This window comes from Gopherus flavomarginatus, chromosome 12, assembly GCF_025201925.1.
Source record: "Gopherus flavomarginatus isolate rGopFla2 chromosome 12, rGopFla2.mat.asm, whole genome shotgun sequence".
In the NCBI taxonomy this organism is placed as follows: Eukaryota; Metazoa; Chordata; order Testudines; family Testudinidae; genus Gopherus; species Gopherus flavomarginatus.
Genome location: NC_066628.1, coordinates 24,992,767 through 25,012,972, shown reverse-complemented (window position 1 = coordinate 25,012,972; position 20,206 = coordinate 24,992,767). Strand labels below are relative to the sequence as shown.

The 20,206-nt window shown below is 48.4% G+C and overlaps 2 protein-coding genes across 3 annotated transcripts in view; one reads left to right on the top strand and one right to left on the bottom strand.

Annotated features, from left to right (window-relative positions):
- Positions 1 to 20,206, bottom strand: part of LOC127032443 (zinc finger protein OZF-like) — a 605,001-nt gene that overhangs the window by 504,720 nt on the left and 80,075 nt on the right. For both annotated transcript variants that reach the window (XM_050919710.1, XM_050919712.1), the window contains exon 2: positions 4,195 to 4,324. The gene's annotated coding sequence lies outside the window, so the exon portion shown is untranslated. The remainder of the gene's footprint in view (positions 1 to 4,194; positions 4,325 to 20,206) is intronic.
- LOC127032454 (butyrophilin subfamily 1 member A1-like) overlaps positions 1 to 20,206 on the top strand; it is a 199,953-nt gene that overhangs the window by 155,214 nt on the left and 24,533 nt on the right. The gene's annotated exons all lie outside the window — the stretch shown is intronic.

Genomic DNA, 20,206 nt, shown 5'->3' with positions numbered 1-20,206 from the left:
CAGAAAACACAACACAGTAAGTGTTGGGGAGACTGAGAAATTGGATTCTGTCTCCACATCCCATCCAAACATTCACAGGGAACAAAAGTCAGGGAGGAAACTCCTGACAGCTAACAGGATGGGTGGGAAGCCGTGACTGATATCTGCCATAATGATATGACACCTGCTGGCTGCAGCCCTGACCTAGGTGAGATGGGGCACAACTGAGAGCTCTCACTCATGGCACATTTTTCGGAGTCCCAGTATTTTCCTTCACTCACCAGATGGTTTCTGGTTTAAGTTTCCCTGACTCCTCACCTGTGTGGGTGCCTTGCAGGATCTCCATTTCTTTGGAGGGCTGGAGATCTGGGACCAATGGCTCTTCCCTTCTTTCCAGCCTGGTGATCAAGGCAGGTTGGGAATGGGGAATCCTGTGCCAGGGGTGAAATCAGGGAAGGTCAGGGTGCATGGAGTCTTGATAGAGTATTTGTCACAAAGAACATTCCCTGAGTTAAACCTGATCCTACATGGGACTCTGGTAACTCAGACCCCTGGGGAGCAGCAGATGTCTAGAGGGGTGTTGTCACACCCTCATTAGGAGTTTTAATGGTCTGTGTGGTCTGGGGGACTTCCTGACACACACGCATACAGCTCTGGCATTAAACTCATGCCTATTTCCAAGCCAGTGAAGGGGGTGCAGGAGTCAGGGCTGGGGGTGCAGGCTCTGAGAGGGAGTTAGGCTGCAGGAGCAGGCTGGGGGTTGGGGTGCAGGGTCTGGCCAGGAGTTAGGATGCAGCAGGGGACTCAGGGTTGGGGCTGGGGTCATGGGGGTGCTCCCAGCCCCCTGCTCCACTCCAGCCCCCTGCCCTGAGTGGCTCACGGCAGGGTATTGGGGTGGTATGTGTAGGGGGAGTGTGGGGGCCCTGCCTTTGCTCTGCCTTGTCCCGATTCTACCCCCTTCCCAAAGGCCCAGACCCCACCTCTTCTCTGCCTCCTCCCTCAAGCACACTGCAGCCCTACTCCTCCCTGTCCCTCCTGGAGCGACCTGAGCCCGGCAAACAGTTGTTTGGCGGCAGGGCGCCGGTAAGGAGGAGGAGGGGCTGGAACACGGCACACTCCGGGGAGGAGCCACAGGAGAGGGGAGGTTGGCTACTGGTGGGTGCAGAGCCTGCAGCAGCAGCCAGCAGGACCAAGCTTCTGCCCCCGCAGCTGCCCGGCCCTGGGGCCCCCTGTTGTTGGGGGGCCCCATGCCAGGGCACCCTGTGTTTTACTGTAAATCCACCTCAGAGAGGAACTGGAATCCCAGCACCTTCCCTTTGTATCTCACCACAGTCTCTGGTCAGTGGGTTCAGGCACCAGCAGTGAGAATCTGGTCAGTTTTCCCAGCCCTGTCCATGGGGTGTTTCCTCTTTCAGAAATGGGAGAACATTCAACACCCCACCCCACCCCCCATGGGCCTGTTCACAAAATCAGGCCCAGGTTGAACATGTCCCAGCAGGTTTATCACACCATGACCCCTCCCTGCCTCACCCTGCGTATTTCCTGCCCCTCCTGCTCTACAACAGCCTCCTGCAGTTCCTTGAAAATCCCCTACCTGAGCTGGATCCACCACAGCCAGGTCCCAACCCTGTCTCCTGGGAAGATGGGAGGATCTGGAGCAAAACATGGACATGGTTGTGCAGCCTGTCAGGGTGAGGAGGGAGATTGGGAAGGTTTCTGAATTAGTGTTAGGCCATTTCACACCCCGATACCCCCCCAGGCTCTTTCCCTGCAGACAGACACTCTAGACTCTGCCATGCTGGGAAAACCCTCAGCCACTTTATTGCAACACAGACCTGACCCCGGCCACCAGGGCTGAACCTACTAGGGCTCTTTTAAACCCTCCCAGTAACAAAGTCTCTGAGCCAAACACTAAAAGAGAGCGGAACCAAAGGAGCCACTTTGGGGGATCCCCCCGACACTGTCCCTGAGGGCAGCAGATCCCCTAGCAGTGCAGGGACTAGGCAGAGGCAGGAACTGGCTTTTCCTCTCTCTGCTCCTCACCTTGTCCCAGAAAGTCCGTCTGCCCCAGGATGCTGCAGGGAATGGATCTGGGCAGATCCAGGAGTTAGGAACCTCTCTCCCTACTTCTTGCTCCTGCTGCCCCTTCCAGTCTCACCCTTCTCCTTTCTGTCTCCTTCCCTCTCCCCTCTGCCTGGGAGAGCTGGTGACTGTCCTGTTCCCGTGGGCATTTGCTCTCCAGTGTGAGCCTGGCTATGTCACTGAGGGCAGCAGCTTAGGGACCTGCAGGCACACAGGGAGCCCCTTCCCCTCTGTTACGAACTCTCCAGCTGATCCCTGAAAGGGGCCCTTTGTGCAGAGTCATTTTCCTGCCTGGCCCCAGCTCTTTCACTCAGGTCTCTCCCCATCACCTGGAGCCTCCAGCTCAGGAGCTGATGTCACCAGAGTCTGGGGCTGGCCCAGGGTTCTGGTTCCAGCCACCAGGGAACGTCCCTACCTGGGCTGGGCACAGAGGGGGCTTTAGTGAAGGTCTCTCCCAGAACAGACCCTGCTGGGGAGCAGCAGCTGCTCAGTCTGGGCTCCCAGATCATGATGCAGGAGGCAGCATCTGACCCAGGAAGCTCAACTAACTAGGGCTCTAATATCATGAGCAGAGACAGACACCAGCCTCCTCTGCCTTAGCAATAACCAGAGACTCCCCTCGGTTTATGACTGAGCCTCCCTGGGCTCCCCTGGCAGCCCCCAAGGACAGTTCAGCAGGTGCAGATTCCATTTATCCAGCTAGAGTCACACCAGAACTGAACCAGACAACAAGTTTCAACTAGTATTTTTAACTGAACTGAAATCAGACTTGAACCATAATTTTTCTCTTATTCAGTGAACCTCAATCTGAATTGAACTGGAAAAAATGGTTACCAGTCACAATGAAGCTTCAGCAATTTTTAAGCTCAGTATTTAATAAAATAAAATCTACTCTCTCACTTTCATTATAAAACAAGACAACAGAATAACACCCAAGCATGTTATTGCTACCACAACAGACTGCCCCAGTAGAAGAAGAGAAGGGGGCAGCCCACAGGAGATGTGGAGGAGGTGGAAGAGGAGAAGTGTGGGGGTTCCCTGGCCCCAGAAGTTAACAATAACTCTTCAAGCCTATGGAAAAAAGCAATGGCTGCCCAATTCTTCTCCCCCTTAGACAGGCCTCAGTCCATTCATCCCCACCCCCTGGGGCAGCTCCTCCCTCCTCTTGCCCCACCTGACTCAGGCCCCAGGTTCCAATCCAATTCAGTTCCCCACTGAAGCAAGCCACAGAGCACACTCCCAACCCCTCACCCCCTTCTGGGGCACGGCCTGGTACCTAAACCATTTTCGGGTATCTTGAACCAAAACCAAGCACACCCAATGCCACTGAAACTGAACCTGAACCAAGCCAAACCTCAATTCCACTCCTTGCTGGCTGTGGCTAACAGAGGTTTGACACCGAATCCTGCTCAGAAATCAGAGCAGCACCCCATTCAGCCCTGTCAACTCAGGAGTCAGGCCCCCCAGATGAGATTGTCTTTAAATAAAAAAATATTAAACTGGGCGGGGAATATTTGCCTTGTAAATTCCAGCCCTGTAAGAGATATCTCCCGTGTCCCCCACACTGCCTGTTTGACCATTTCTAGGGGGAAAAGATTCGCCACCGGATGTTGGGTGGGGCGGCTCCTCCCCCTGTCCTACCTCATGGGATGGGGGAGCTGCTATATTGTATCTCTCACCATCCCGCTCCTTTCCCAACCCCGCAGCTCTCCCTTCTCCGGTCAGTCTACCCTTCCTCTCATACTCTCCTTCCAGCCTCCCCACTTCCCCCCTTTCCTTCACAGCATCCCCCTCCCCCATTTCCCTCTATTCCAGCCTCCTTCCCCTCAGCCCCATAATCCCCCCTGCACTGCCCCATCCTCCCGTCAGCGCACCCCTGCCCCCAATACCATCCCGCCACCTGCATCCCTCTCCCCGCGCTTTTCAACCTCTGTCCCCCCAGGTGTCTCTGTCCCAGCCCCCCCGCGCGCTGGCTTCACCCGCCCTGCAAACAATGGGAGCTGGCGGCAGCTTCCCTGGGCACAGGGCAGGAATCGCAGCCAGCTCCGCTGGGAGCAGCCTGGGCCAAACCCTCCCCCTGCAGCCCGGGTGGCACCGGGGCACCGCTCCCTGGGGGATGGGCAGGTCTCTTACCTTCCCTCCAAGCGGTGCCCGCCCTGGGAGCAGGGGCTGGGGCCCGGGAAGGGGGGTCCTGGCCAGGCTGGGGGCTCTGCACTGGGAGAGGCTCCTGGGAGCAGGGGAACTGTCAGTGCTGGAGACTCCCCTCTCCCGGCTGCAGCCAGGGCTCCGAGGTGCCAGCAGCAGCTGCCGGAGCTCCAGGATCTTACAGCGCCCCAGAGTCACTGCAGCCAGTGCGATTCACTTCCTGCTGCGGGACTGAGTGACCCCAGCCATCAACCAGAGCCGCATCCCAACTGATCCTGGGTCCTAGCTAGCAAGCGATTGCACTGCAGCCCCCGCTGCCCTAGACCCTGCCTCCTGGCGGGCCCCACGTACCTGGGCTTGGGCAGCTTCTCTCAGCATTAAGGGGACGTCATGCATAGAAGCCAGGCAGAGAGAAGAAAGGGGGTTTCTATAGAGACTGGGGATTGTTCCAGAGAGAGCCCCCAATAGCAAGCGGAAGATGAGGGTGATGGATCCTGATCCTAGAGAGGCTTCCCAGGACCAGGAGCTTCAAGTTTGTGGGTGACACTGACTCTGTGTGTGAGTCACTCTGGTAACAGATGGGCACAGGGAGCGGTTTGTCAGAGACGTCCCTTGTCTCCACACCAGGCTCACTGGCTACTAGCCCTGGACCTGTGCTACAAGCTCTGCTCCCCTAACTTCAGCCTTGGAGTTGTCACTGGTCAATGCTTTGCCACCAGGTTTGTTTGGTGACGGGCAGGGCCAAATTAACCCATCACTGGGCTCTAGGCAAAATCCCTCATGTCACACACCCCCTCCAGATTTCCGCCTCTGCCCCTCTCCTGGCTGCTCCCTCATGCAGGCCTCACTGCAGCTCCCTGCCAGGCACTGGATGTGGGCACTGAAGCTCCTGCTGGTCTGGTTCAGGTTCTGGTGCTCTGCCCACTCAGGAGTTGCCCCAGTGTCCCACCCCCCATTGTGAAGACTGGCGGTGCTGGGGCTAAAATTGAGCGAGTGGCCTTGTGATGTGGGTCACAGACCCACGCAGTCAGTTTTGGCCTTGTTCCCCACCCCCCCAAAAAAAAAAAAGGTCATAGGCCTGAGTGGGCAGTGAGGCAGCCAGCAGTGTGCCTTCTCATTGCTGCTCTGGGGCAGAAAACTGAGCCCATCTCTCCAACACACACACACCTAGACACACGTGTAGTTTACCTGTTCCTTAATCCAGCCCTGACTACACCTGACCCTCCAGGGTGGGGGTCTGCCGGGGAGGGTGGGAGGAGTTGCTCCAGTAGCTGTTGTGTCCAGAGGGATCTGGTCCCTGCTCAGACATGATGCTGCACTCAATGTGTCTTTTTTCTGTCCTGGGTCACAAGCTGCTGCCTCCTCCATCATGATCTGGGAGCCTGAACTGCTCCAGGGCCCATGCAGAGGAGAGACCTTTATTAAAGCCCCCTCACTTCCAAGCCCAGGTGGACATTCACTGGGCCAGAGAAAGAGATTGATGCTGCAGGATGGGGGGTGGGTCCAGTCCCATTTCCCAAGGAAACTGTAATGACTCACCCAAAGTTTGTGCAGTGTCGCTGTAGTAGGGTTACCATATTTGAACATTCAAAAAAGAGGACACTCCATGGTGGGGGTGGGGAGGGAGGAAGAATGTCAGCCCCACCCACAGTCCATCCCCGCTCCTCCCATGCTCCACCCCCCACTCTGCCCCAGGTCCCACCCGCTCCCCGCTCAGCCCTGCCACCACACCCTTCCTCACCCCCTGGCCCACCGCTGGCTTGCTGTGTCCCTCCTCAGTCACCCACCCACCGCTCACCTCCTCCCACGTACCATTCACCTCCTTACTCCCCTGTCAGAAACTCCCATGCCCACCCCGAGACCCCCCGCCTGGGGCTGGCTCACTGCTTCTTGCCTCCTCACACCCGCCTGCTCCCCCGCCACTGGCTCCCTTACCGCTCACCTCTTCAACCTCCGCTACCCACCGCTGGCCTTTTCACACACACACCCACCCGCCGCTGGCTAGCCACCTGCCTCCAGCTTGCCGCCCACCTCCTCACCCTCCCCGCCCACTGCTGGCTCCCTCACCGCTCGCCTCTTCACTGCCCCCTGCCTGCCACTGGCTCGTTGCTCACCTCTTCACCCTCCCCACCTGCCACTTGTCTCCTCACCCGCCTACCCGCCCATCCACCAGCCAGCCAGCCACTGGCTCCCTCACCACTCACCTCTTCACTACCACCCCTCACTCGCCTACTCACCCCTCCTCCACCCACTGCTGGCTCACCGCTTGCCTCTTCGCTCCACCCCACTCACCTACTCACCCCTTCTACTGCAGGTCCCTCTGGCTCCTATGATCAGGGGCAGCCGAGGGGGTCTCCATGTGCTGCGCCCATCACAAGCGCGAGCTCCGTGGCACCCATTGGCCGCAGAAAGTGACAATGGGAGCTGCCAGAGCCGTGGAGCAGGGCTAACAGGCATAGGTGTTGACTTTTGGTTTTGCCCGTGGGTGCCCCACCTGGCTCTGTTCCTTCCCTGAGGCCCCGCACCCACTCTGCCCAAGGTCCCATCCCCACTCTGCCTCTCTCTGCTCCCCCCTCCTCATGGCTTGGTCTAGCACAGGGGTTGGCAACCTTTCAGAAGTGCTGTGCCGAGTCTTCATTTATTCACACTAATTTAAGGTTTTGCGTGCCAGTAATACATTTTAACATATTTAGAAGGTCTCTTTCTATGTCTATAATATATAACTAAACTAATTGTTGTAAATAAAGTTTTTTAAATGTTTAAGAAGCTTCATTTCAAATTGAATTAAAATGCAAAGCCCCCCAGACCGGTGGTCAGGACCTAGGCAGTGCAAGTGCCACTGAAAATCAGCTTGTGTGCCACCTTCGGCACCCGTGCCATAGGTTGCCTATCCCTGGTCTAGCACCTGACTTCACCCACTCACTCAAAGTGACACAGGAGGTTCCCCTCCTCAGGGTAGGAAAGGTTGCCTACTGGTTAAAGCAGAGGCCTGGGGCTCAACTGTTCTGATTCTCTGCTCTGCCACAGACTCCCTGCTTAGTGTCAGGAAAGACACTTCATCTCTTGGTGTCCTAGATCCCCCCTTCCAAATGAGGCTGATGCTTTCCTGCCTCCTAGGCTAAATCCATTCATGCCTGTGTGATAGAGGTATCAAAGTTTTGACATTCACAGCATCCCCCTGCAATGAGTTCCATGGGTTGACTATGTATTGTGGGAAGAAATACTTCCTTTTGTTTGTTTCCTATCAGCTCCAAGACGCCTGAGGATGTATTTCCAGTAGGGACAAATGTTATCATCTTTTTTTCCAATGACAGTGCGCTTTCTTTTCCTATTAAGTTACCCAGCAATTAGAAATAAAGTCTTAAAAACATTGTAATCTATTTATACAATGCATTTGATATTTCTCCAGCACATAAGAAAACACACTCCAGTTCAAGATATTGAAGGTATAAAGATTTAAAATATAAAAACAAATTTAAAAATTGAACTTGCATTTACAAATGACTGATCTAAAAGCCTGTTTTAGCTCTGGAAACAGTTCAGTTTTACAATGTAATAAGAAATCCTGAGTATGTCTGTACAGTGACTGAACTGGACGATTCTTAACTGTGGTCTTAATGAAAATACAATATGACACTATACGTCTTAAATGTTAAGAAAATTTGCCCTCTAAACAATGTTATTTTCAAGGGCATACTCAAACATTAAGGAAGTTACTAAAGAGACCTGTGCTAAGGCTGTAACAACCAGGTAGAATTAAGAGCACTCCGGGAGGGATTTTGTTAATTAAAAAAAAATAAAAAAAGATAAGAAGTCCCCAGGATCCATTGACTATTTCAAGAAACAAGATTGAGAAGCAGAGGTATGTACAAAAATACTTCCTCTGATTTCCATCAAGAGCAATTGAAATATCTCAGGGAAGCACTGACTGCAGGGCCGGCGCTTCCATTTAGGCGGCCTAGGCAATCGCCTAGGGTGCCAGGATTATTGGTGGGCAGCATTTTGCCGGAGGGGGTGGCAGGTTGTTCCAGTGGAGCTGCTGCAGTCGTGCCTGCGGAGGGTCCGCTGGTCCACGGCTCTGGTGGACCTCCCACAGGCACCACTGTGGCAGCTCCACCGGAGTCGCAGGACCAGGGCGCGGGGCGACAAAATTGCCATGCGCCTAGGGCACTAAAACCTCTAGCACTGGTCCTGACTGACTGTGACACTGAGCGGCTTTGTGGGAGAGACTTGAGATCAGCACTCACCAGCTCCCTTCTCTCCACCAAGGCTAGCCAGAAACTGCTTTCTCCTGGGTCTCATCCTATCAGCTGGGTGGAAACTATTTACCCACATGAAGGGCTTTGAGTGCACCTCTGACCCAAGGGCTGCTAGCACTGCTGCTGACTGGGGGGGATTTCTAACCGGCACAGGCCCTCAGCCTGAGGGGGCATTTGAGAAACTCATTAAAGACTCTCTCTGTGTACAAAAGGGTGGGGCGAACAGAGAAATCCAGACAGCTCTCCTGCTCTGGGAGCAGCAGCAGCCCACACAATGGGGAATTCACATTTCCTACAGCCCAGAGTGGACCGGAAGAGAGGAGCTGCTGATCCAGCTTCTCCGGGACAGCCTATCAACTTCTTGCTTAGGGAGGAGTAAAAGCCTGCTCTGCCCTAGAAACGGACCACTTTTACCTGCCATGGGAGCCAGGTTGCTGCTCATCTGCTAGCTCCCTGCCAAAACAGCTGATAGGCGGCTGCACTCTACAGTACATTGGTTAGAAACAGCTAATCTAGTGGCCGCCAAAGGTTCATGGGGCTCCGCATGAGCGAGAGCTGATTTGCAGCTGCCACAACTGATCATCTAGGACAGTGGTCCCCAACCTTTTTGTGGCCAGTAATACATTCATGTTTTCAGAAGAGTGTGGTGGGCGCCAACAATTTTTCAAGGCTTATTTTGTATTTGTACATTAAATAATACAAAAAATCATATTTAATATTAAACAATATATGAATCCATAAGATAAAAACGGTAATTTTACATGAAAAAGGTATTAATTAAATTATTTGGCAATTACTCTTTCACCTTACAATGTGAATTTTCTCTTTTTTATCTACCTGTAAGAAAAATTAAGGAGTTCTTACAAAATAAATATCATATACAGTTTTCATCTTATTTATTTAAAAAAAGTAAAACATTGTTGAACTGCTGATCCAAATATATTTATTATTCTTACTTTAACATAGATAGCCAGTTATGGTTAATTAAAAATATTCTTTGTATTGTTACTTGTATCTGGATTTCAATAAACAAACAAAAAAATATGAAAAAAAGCTAAACACAAGTTAATCATACACGCTCATCAGCACTTAATGGAAAATAGGTATCATTAATTCACGTGTTTTTTCTAATAGTCAGTGTGATTTTTGGCACTGCATTTCTCCACCCAATTTTTCGTAGTTGGGAGAGTAGGATGATATTCCCGTTCGTAAGCAATCAGCAAGATGGGCATCTGTAACCCGAGATCTGTATTTCGATTTTGTGAGGTTCATTGTTGAAAACAGAACTTCACATAAATAAATGGAACCAAAATAAGATTTTATTTTGTATGCTACATTTTTTAAGGCAGAAAACTTTTTTCGGTCCACCAGTTTTCAAAAGTTTTCATCTGTTGAGCAGGATTTTAGAACAATATCATTTTGAAGGTCCAAAATCTCCAGTTCCACGGCTTCTGTTCTTACTTGAATGAGACTCGCAATTGATGTAGCCATTTCTGTTACCTCTATCTGGCAAGTAAAAGGATTCACAAGAAAGGCAACTACAGGCTCAATGATGGTGAACTGTTGAAATCTCTTTTCAATTGTTCCAGAAGTGTTTAAATGTGGATAACAAATGGTAATGGGTTAAAATCACTGTCACATACCATTTTCTTCATACTTGGGAAATGTACAAGAGACTTTATCTTCATAAGTGACATCCACAAGATCAGTTTTATTCTGAATGATTTTACAGAACCTATCATTTGAGCCACATGTTTGTATTTTCCCTGGAGCTCAAGATTTAAAATGTTCAATTTGTCAGTGATGTCAGCAAGAAAAGCCAAGTCCATTAACCATCTGGAGTCTTCTAGCTGCTCAAAGTTCTGATTTGTGGACTTCAGAAATTCTTTGATCTCTTCTATTAGGCTTAAAAAACGTACAAGAACTTTACTTTTGCTCAGTCATCATACTTCTGTGTGCAAGATAAGATCAGATTGTTTATCATCAACATCTTCCAACAGGCCTTAAAAAGTTGGTGTTGCAAAGGTTTCACTCGAATAGACTTAATTATTTTAATAATGACATTCATGATGTGTTGAAAAGAAAGAACTTTGATGCACAAAGCTTCTTAGTGGATAATGCAATGATAAGACATGAAGTTTGGAAAGGATTCATTCTTCTTACAGAGTGCAATGAATTGATTGGTGCTGCCCATCATTGCTGGTGCCCCATCAGTGGTGATCGCAGACATCTTGTGTAGTGGCATACTAATTGATGTTGTGTATGATTTGAATAAATTATAGATGTCCTCACCCTTTGTTCACCCTTTTATAAGCAATACTTTTAGTAATTCTTCTTTTACGGTGAAGTCACTAAATACCATCCTCACCCTAACTGCCAACTGCACTGTATCTGATATATCTGTCGACTCATCGAATTGCAGTGAAAACTAGTCACATATTTCCAAGTCATTCTTTAGCTGAGATTGCATGTCGCTTGAAATTGCAAATATCCTCCTCGTAACTGTGTTGTCTGATAACTGCAAGTCTTGTATTGCCGACAAAATCTCACCCTTCTTAGGAAATCCTTGAAACAGGCAATCAGCACCAGTCAAACATGCTTCCTTCAACAATTCACCATCTTGAAAGGGTTTTTAATTCTTTGCAAGCAGATGACCAATTTTAAAGGAAGCAATAGTAGCACTTTTAGACTTTACCACTTGTCTAGTGAAAACAGGTAGATAAGATTGATTTGAGCTGATTAATTTTCTTCTTTCTCAACTCAGATTTACGTGGACGGCTAATGTCAAAAGAGCTGTGATTAGTTTGGAAATGGCATTCGACATTGTTTTTTCAGCACTGCAACAGCACCCCCGCACAATAAGCAAACATATTTCCCTTTATTTTCAATAAAACAATACGATTCTTCCCACTCTGTGTTGAAATAATATGTACGTTGTGTTTTATCTGAACCACTCATTCGGGGACAAAATGTTAAAAAAAAAATTGCAAAGCACAAGAAAACAGCAGTATCAGAGCAGGAAGAATACTCACCTACAGGGCTGGCTCCAGGCACCAGTGGAGCAAGCACATGGCTGAGGCAGCACATGCTACGGGGCAGCCTGCTGTCCATCTGCAGAGTCGGAGCATTTGTGGTTTTTTGGCAGCAGTTCTGGGCAGTGCAGAGAGAAGCTGGGAGGACAGAGAACACTGGTGTCCGCAGCCCCAAAGTACTCTGTCTCCAGCAGGCGCGGGACCCCAGCTTCTCTCCCCTGCTGGGCACTAGGCAGGCCCTGCACCTGCCGGGGACAGAAAACACCAGTGCCTGCAGTCTGCACTGTGTTGGGGACCACTGGACTAGGATTACCATTCGTCTGTATTTTCCTGGACGTTTTTAGATATTTAAAAATTCCTCCCAGATGGCAATTTAAGAACTAAAAAGCCAGACATGTCTGGGAACATATAGACCTATGGTAACCCTAGCATTAACAGTCAGAGAGAAGTGCCTAAACCAGGCTACAGGGAAAGGCTTATCACCACAAGAGGGGTGGGGATTAGGACATCTCCCTCTCCTCCACATCTCTCTTAGGTGCCCCCCTGCCTAGCCTGCTGGATTTTCTGGATATCATTCCTAGGTGCGTCTCTCTCCCCATGCATTGCACAAGGGAGTTGAGGTGACTAACTCAGGCATGGGGGATCCTATGGGTTTTCCAGTAATTTTCTAGATTCCTAAAAGTTAGGCATTGAAACACCAAAATGTCGACCCAGGGTTCAGTGGCTGCCATCAGCCGGGTTGTTGATTTGTAGATAATTGTAGACCTGAATGAAGCTGATGGGTTTACTGGCCAGATGGCAGGGGCCCCATATGTCCTATATTTCCCCTTGTAATTTTTAAATTTTCACCAAATCCTCAGTTTTCTGCTGATGATTTATAAAAGAGAAAGGGCAGAGACAATAAATGCTCCTCAGCACAACCCACCCCAAAGGAAAACTTGGCAACTCTACCATTCACTCTGGTAATGGGAGCTGTCTCAAGATTCAAAGGGTCGGTCTAGACCAGGAAAAGGGGCAGGGTTCAGTCAGGGTCAGAGGGAAATGTTCTAGCTAAGCCCTACCATGTTTCCTAGTCTGGACAAACTTAGTCTGCTGCCAAACAGAAGGTGGGATCCCAGACCTCTAGGTCCTCTTGAAGCAGTCCCTCTCAATGGTGGTTTGGAATGCAGAGGGACGCAGAAGGGCAGGGAGCGAATGATAAGGGTCATGAACTCTCTGGTGCTCTCCAGCTCTTCTTATTCCATGATCCACAAACCACTGATAGCCCCAGCACCCAGCTCCCTCTTATTCCCATCTCTACCAGTCCCAACCATTCAGTCTCCAGTTCCCTGCCCAACATCATACCTCCCAGTCCCTTAATGTTTGATCCCCCAGAACCCAGCACACTAGAACCTCAAAGATACAAAGAGTTACAGACTAACCAGTCAACCAAACACCATGTGCAACTGGAAGTAACCAATCAGGCAGCCAGGCAGCAGCAAAGATGACACACAAAAAAAAGCAAATACTGTACTGTGCCTCTATTGCATCTTAAAGGTAGGCATATCTGAGCTGCCTGTGCCCACCCCCTATGCACATACGGGGCAGCCACTTACAGCAAGAGGCTGGGGCTGCCAGCCCAAGGCAGCCGGAGCCAGCAGAGAAGCAGCAGCACTGGAGTCTGCACCGTTTTCACCCCTCTCCCCCTCCCAGGAGTGGGATCAGTGCTGGGTTTACAATGGTGCCAGTGGCGCCATGGAGCCAAGTCCATGCTCAGAAGGGGCCCTGGCCTGCTCTGCTTGCACTGGGCCCTGAGACGCCAACAGCCCTCTGACTCCCTCCCACCCTGCTCCACCCACCACTTGCTCCTCTCGCAGGCCAGCCAAGGGCTCCTCTCCACTCCCTGGCCCAACCTGCTGGCTTCTCTCTGACTCCTGGCTGGAACCCAGTGCACCTACGGCTCCAGGCTGTCTCTGCTTCCCACTATCTGTGGGGCCCCACCTGTCTCTCTGGAGCTGAGCTGCCTGGGACTGATGCAGAAGCCTGGCCAATCTGGGCCCCTCCAGGCAAGTGGGTCTTGAGGGATCCCAGGCGAGGCAAGCCCTGGCCTGGCTGATTACACCACTTCAGAGGGGCCAGAGTGATTCTCCAGCCTGGGACCAGCCCTGGCAGTTCTGTGTGTTGGGGCACTAGGGAGTGGGGATTCTGTGTGGGGTACTGGGAAGTTGTGGTGTGCAGAGTACTGTGCCTTTGTGGCACAGTCTGGGTGTGTGTGCTGGGCATAGCGGGTGCGGGGGGGCTTTGGCCATAGAGAATCGGGGGGGGAGGGATGTTCCAGCATTGGGCAGGGGGGCTGTGTGAAATGGCATGGGCCCAACCCTGAGGAGAAGGGTCACGCTGTCAGCACAGGGCTGGGTGGGTCATTGTGCATCTGGCAACTGCTGGTTTGTAAATAGTGCCCTTGCACTGGTCTGGGCAGAGCAGGGCTGCCCCTGCAATGCCATATTGCACCGGCTGGCCCCTTGCTCTGGGGACTGACCCCACCATGCCATGCTCCATTGCCCCTGTCATGGTATAATTCCCTACTCTGAACCTTAGCAACCAAAAGATGGGGTACCAGCATGAATTCCTGTAAGCTCAATTACCAGCTTAGTACTTGTAGCGCTGCCACCAACCAGGAATTCCAGTGCCTGGTACACTCTGGTCCCCCCAAAACCTTGCCCGGGGACCCCCAAGACCCAGTCCCTCTGGATCTTGACACAAGGAAAGTAAACCCTTTCCCTCACCGTTGCCTCTCCCAGGCTTCCCCTCCCTGGGTTACCCTGGAAGATTACTGTGATTTAAACTCCTTGAATTTTGAAACAGAGAGGAAAATCCACCTTCCCCCCTCCTTCTCTCTCCCCCTCCCAGACTCTCCCTGAGAGAGAAAGTAATCCTAACACAGAGAGAAAATAACCTTTCTCTCCCCCTTCCCTCCTTTCTCCCCACCAATTCCCTGGTGGATCCAGACCCAGTCCCCTGGGGTCTCACCAGAATAAAAAAACAATCAGGTTCTTAAACAAGAAAAGCTTTTAATTAAAGAGGGGGAAACAGTAAAAATTATCTTTGTAAATTTAAGATGGAATATGTTACAGGGTCTTTCAGCTATAGACACCGGGAATACCCTCCCAGCCTAAGTATACAAGTACAAATTAAAATCCTTTCAGCAAAATACACATTTGAACTCCTTCCAGCCAAATACACATTTGAACTCCTTCCAGCCAAATACACATTTGCAAATAAAGAAAACAAACATAAGCCTAACTCGCTTTATCTACCTAGTACTTACTATTCTGGACATATAAGAGCCTGTATCAGAGAGATTGGAGAGAAACCTGGTTGCACGTCTGGTCACTCTCAGAACCCAGAGAGAACAACAACCAAACACTAACAGCACACACAAAAACTTCCCTCCCTCAAGATTTGAAAGTATCCTGTCCCGATTGGTCCTCTGGTCAGGTTACAGCCAGGCTCACTGAACTTGTTAACCCTTTACAGGCAAAAGAGACATGAAGTACTCCTGTTCTATTAACCCTTAACTATCTGTTTATGACAGCCCCCATGGGGGGCCCATAAATATGTTTGGTGCCAGGCCCACAAAAGGTTAATCTGGTCCTGCACTTCTACAATAAGCTTCATGAAATACTTGGCAGAGACCAACATCCTATATGTCACCATGGATACTTCCAAGGAGTGTGAGTTCCAGGCCCCAGCCATAAACAGCAGGGATGGGAAAGAGGAAGAGTAGCAGGCTGGGAGACATGCAGCTGGGGATCTAGTTATGCTGTGAACCAGAACCTGTTCACGACTGCACTACAGTTAGTCCTGGCAGTTATGAACAGGCAAGCCTGATGCGGAGGGGGAGGGGGGACCCTCAGGTAAATGTATTTCCCATTACAGTGATGGCGGCCACGAACTTAGCAGGACACAGCTATTGACTTTTCACTAATTTACTCATACTAGAAGAGGTAGTGGTACCACACACTGAGGTAGAGTTGTTATCTGATTTTCATTCCCCTGTTAAGTTAGGTGGGGGAAGCATGTGGAGCAGTTTACTTATGACACAGGGATGACCCTTGAATCCTTCTGAGTGATCTCAATGAAACTTCTACGGACGTACTCAGCAATCCTCTGCCGAAGGTTTGTAGGGATTGCAGCCTCATTTCTTCCTCCATGGTTGGACACTTTCCCACACCAGTCAGTGATAACTTTGGCAGGCATCATCGCAGTAAAGAGACTAGCAGCATGCAGGCCTGGGTGGCTTTGGGATGGTATCAGTAGCCATGCTCCCTGGGCCTTTGTTACAATCAGGAAGGAGATAGCTAAAATTACCACCTCCAGGGCTGGATTGAGGGGCAGGCGACCCGCTGGGGTGCTGGCTTGGAGGGCACCAAGCTTAAGGGGCTGTTTTTGTTGTTAGTGACAAAAAGGAAAATAGATTGTTTGAAGTAAAATGTTTCAGGTATTCCGTATGTGGACTCATTTTTCACTAGCCTCCTAGAATGTTTTGGACCTTTGTAGCATCTTGTGGAACCTTCCAGACTTTCTGAGAACTATATTTTCCTTGAACTGCCTAGAATGCTGTCAGCCATGCCCCTGTGTGTATATAAGGGGCGGGGCATCATCAGTCAGTCAATGAGATATAAGACCAAACTGAAGTGAAGTGAGAGCCCAGCTACGATAGTGTGAACCTTGTTTGATTGTGTAATCGTGGAAGTGTACTTGTGTTATAAGACTCAAAGAGTGTAAGTAGTGACTAATAAAAGACATATTTAATGAGATGTCAGAGATACCTATCAAACACCTATATATGTAGCAATATAAAAGAAAAACTGTTACTTCTTTTGTCGTGCTTAACACATAATGTTTGATGACTTTCTAAGATTGCGGAACATAGACTTTTGGTCTCCATACTACTGTTTGTTTTCCCCAATAGAAAATAAAAGCTGATCCCGCAGAAGCCTTCAGGAGCTCAGTATAGGAAGCAAAAAGCTCAGTTGTATTCTAGTATGCAGCAAGGGGCAAATTTGATGAGAAAATATCCGAAACAGAACAACATAAACCGAGCTTTAGGCAGCAGTGATTGTCCCAGTGCAGAAGAATCTGAGGAGTGAAGCATAAATGATGGAAGTCCTATTACTAAGGAATTAGCAGATATACCTGAAGACAAGGAATGGAAACGTGAGGAAAGTGATGGAGAATTGTCTAGTTTTCCTGGTGGCATAAAGGAGAGTGATGATAAAGAATGGCTCCCATGAAAAGAAGAGTAACAACAAAGAAAAATCTGGTTTACATGAAAAGGAGAGAAACCATAAAGAAGAACCCGCCTCACATGATGACAGAAACAGCAGTGAAAAAAAATTACACACTACAAATCGATACATCAAATCCTGCTTCATGGTTGGCAATCCTAAACTCTGCTGATATTGATATTGATTGAATTTTGAACGGGCCGGACAAGATTGAGGATATGACATTTCTACTAAATGAGCAGAAATGTCATGTCTCTAAGTCACATTGCAAAAGAGTGCTCAAGAATGGTGATAAACTGGATCAGCATTGGCTAGTTTACTCAAAATCAACTGACAAAGTGTTCTGGTTTTGTTGCAAAATATTTGACAAAAATGCCAAATTGTTGCTTGTGCTTTCTGGGTACAATTACTGGCATGACTTGGCTGATGCTCTGAAGCAACATGAAAATTCACCTGGCCATTTTACAGCCTACTCCAAATGGATGGAGGTCAAGTCCAAGCTCAAGCTGAATAAATGCATAGATGCAGAAAACCAGTGAAGAAATACAGCATGGGAGGAACGTGTTTGATCTCAATTACCCTCCTCGTTGCAAAGAATAATTTGGCTTTCCATGGCTCTTCGGATAAGTTGCTCACTGAACATAACAGTAATTTCCTTGGTTTGGTGAAACTCCTTGGGAAATATGACAATGTCATGCATGAGCACTGATGTCAAGAAATTCAACACAAGGTGCAAAAACTAGCAAACCAGATCACTGACTTCAAATTTTGGGCCATCACTGCTGCCAAAGAAATTTCTTAAGACTCAGGAGTTGAGCCTGTCTTCCTTCTGCATCCCAGGGCTTTAGTCTGGGGTAACTCGAAACTCTGTCTAGCTGGCAACCCCATTATTTGGCCAGATTGGATTAGGACTGGGATTTTGACCATCAGTCAATGTATTGAAAATGACACCTTCCTCCCTTTTACAATCTTAAAAGAAAGGTTCAATCTGGAGAAAGAAAGTGTGGCAAAACATCCAACTTAAACATGCCATCTTATAACATGTGGGGTTCCGCAGGGGTCTGTTTTGGGACCGGTTCTGTTCAATATCTTCATCAACGATTTAGATGCTGGCATAGAAAGTACGCTTATTAAGTTTGCAGACGATACCAAACTGGAGGGATTGCAACTGCTTTGGAGGACAGGGTCAAAATTCAAAATGATCTGGACAAATTGGAGAAATGGTCTGAGGTAAACAGGATGAAGTTCAATAAAGATAAATGCAAAGTGCTCCACTTAGGAAGGAACAATCAGTTTCACACATACAGAATGGGAAGAGACTGTCTAGGAAGGAGTATGGCAGAAAGAGATCTAGGGGTCATAGTGGACCACAAGCTTAATATGAGTCAACAGTGTGATACTGTTGCAAAAAAAGCAAACATGATTCTGGGATGCATTAACAGGTGTGTTGTAAACAAGACACAAGAAGTCATTCTTCCGCTTTACTCTGCGCTGTTTAGGCCTCAACTGGAGTATTGTGTCCAGTTCTGGGCACCGCATTTCAAGAAAGATGTGGAGAAATTGGAGAGGGTCCAGAGAAGAGCAACGAGAATGATTAAAGGTCTTGAGAACATGACCTATGAAGGAAGGCTGAAGGAATTGGGTTTGTTTAGTCTGGAAAAGAGAAGACTGAGAGGGGACATGATAGCAGTTTTCAGGTATCTAAAAGGGTGTCATCAGGAGGAGGGAAAAAACTTGTTCACCTTAGCCTCCAGTGATAGAACAAGAAGCAATGGGCTTAAACTCCAGCAAGGGAGATTTAGGTTGGTCATTAGGAAAAAGTTCCTAACTGTCAGGGTAGTTAAACACTGGAATAGATTGCCTAGGGAAGTTGTGGAATCTCCATCTCTGGAGATATTTACAGTAGGTTAGATAAATGTCTAGTAGTCTATGGTCTAGACAGTATTTGGTCCTGCCATGAGGGCAGGGGACTGGACTCGATGACCTCTCGAGGTCCCTTCCAGTCCTAGAGTCTATGAGTCTATCTCCCATCGGTATGGTCCTGATACCTTTGCTACCCTGACTCACCTCAGTTGCCTTCTTTTCTTCACAATATTACCCAAATTGCCAACATCTATGGCAACACTTTATGCACACTTGGCCAGCAAATTTAAATTAAATACAGATATTCTAAAAAGAAATGGGAGGAGGAATAGACCAATTATTCTCTGCTAACCAATAGAAACAAATTTTAGCCAGTGCTCTGAATTGCTTCTTGGACTCTGTTTAAGATTAATCCAGCAGAAAATGATATGGAAGATGCGTTGGACCCCTCTCTGACTGTTCAAAAGAGGTGCCACTAAGTCCAACAAATGTTGGTGCTCTCATTCAGCATGTGCTAACGTAACCCATATGCTCTGGGAATGCTCCTATACCCATATGTTTTGGGCAGAACTTGACTGCAGAGTTATTTTTTCTCTATAAAATACAATTGCGTTACAAGCTAAACATGTAATTTTAAACCTAATGGATTTTAACTGGAAGTCTGAAAAAACTTTGGCTAAGCAGAGCACTAATAATTACTAAAAGACTAATACTGCAAATATGGAAATCCCAAAAGCAACCAACAATTGAAAACTGGAGCATAGACATTGTAAGCTTGGCCACCATGGAAAGAATTGTACTCTGGAACAGAAATACCCCAGAGGAATTCTTAGAGCTATGGGATGCTAAGTATCCGAATGATTCTATAAAATGTACTGTTATTAAATTAAATTAAATTAAATTAAATTATGCATGTTTCAAGTACTGCTAAGGTTTGGTAGCAAATGGTTAATATATGATGAGAACTTTATATATAGTTTGTTATGTGTTATATAAAATATATAATTTTATATATATAAAATCAAAACAAAACAAAAACAACAGAAAAAGGATCGTCACCACATGGAGATCAGCAGCACCGCCACTCTATCCAGGTGGACTGATCTACTGAGCAACAACACACTGCCCTTCCCTATCTCTGTGTGATAGGACTGCAGAACACAGAGCTTAGATGTCATTTTTTTGTATGGCCACTGTGACAGGTTCTTCCCCCGTCCCCTCTACCACCCCGGGTGCCACATGGAACTGGGTACCACTGAGCCCGCTTGACTCACCAGCCTGGCTTCCTGTGAGTGCATGGTTATGTTAATTTCAAAACAAAATAAAACAATGAAAAACACTTCGCGTACTCTATGATGTTAATACCACCAGGAAAAGAAAACACGGGTGTCAATAGTCTGAAAAATTGGCTCTCTCTATGAAAAGTTATTTCCTGGACAGCACTGTGAGCTTGTGGTGCATACAACTATGTAAATATCATCAATTTGTTTTCTATGTGTTTCATATTTAAATCCTGGTCCAATTCCTAAAGGTATGGAAAGACTGACACTTCTAGTAATCATCACTGACTTGGGAA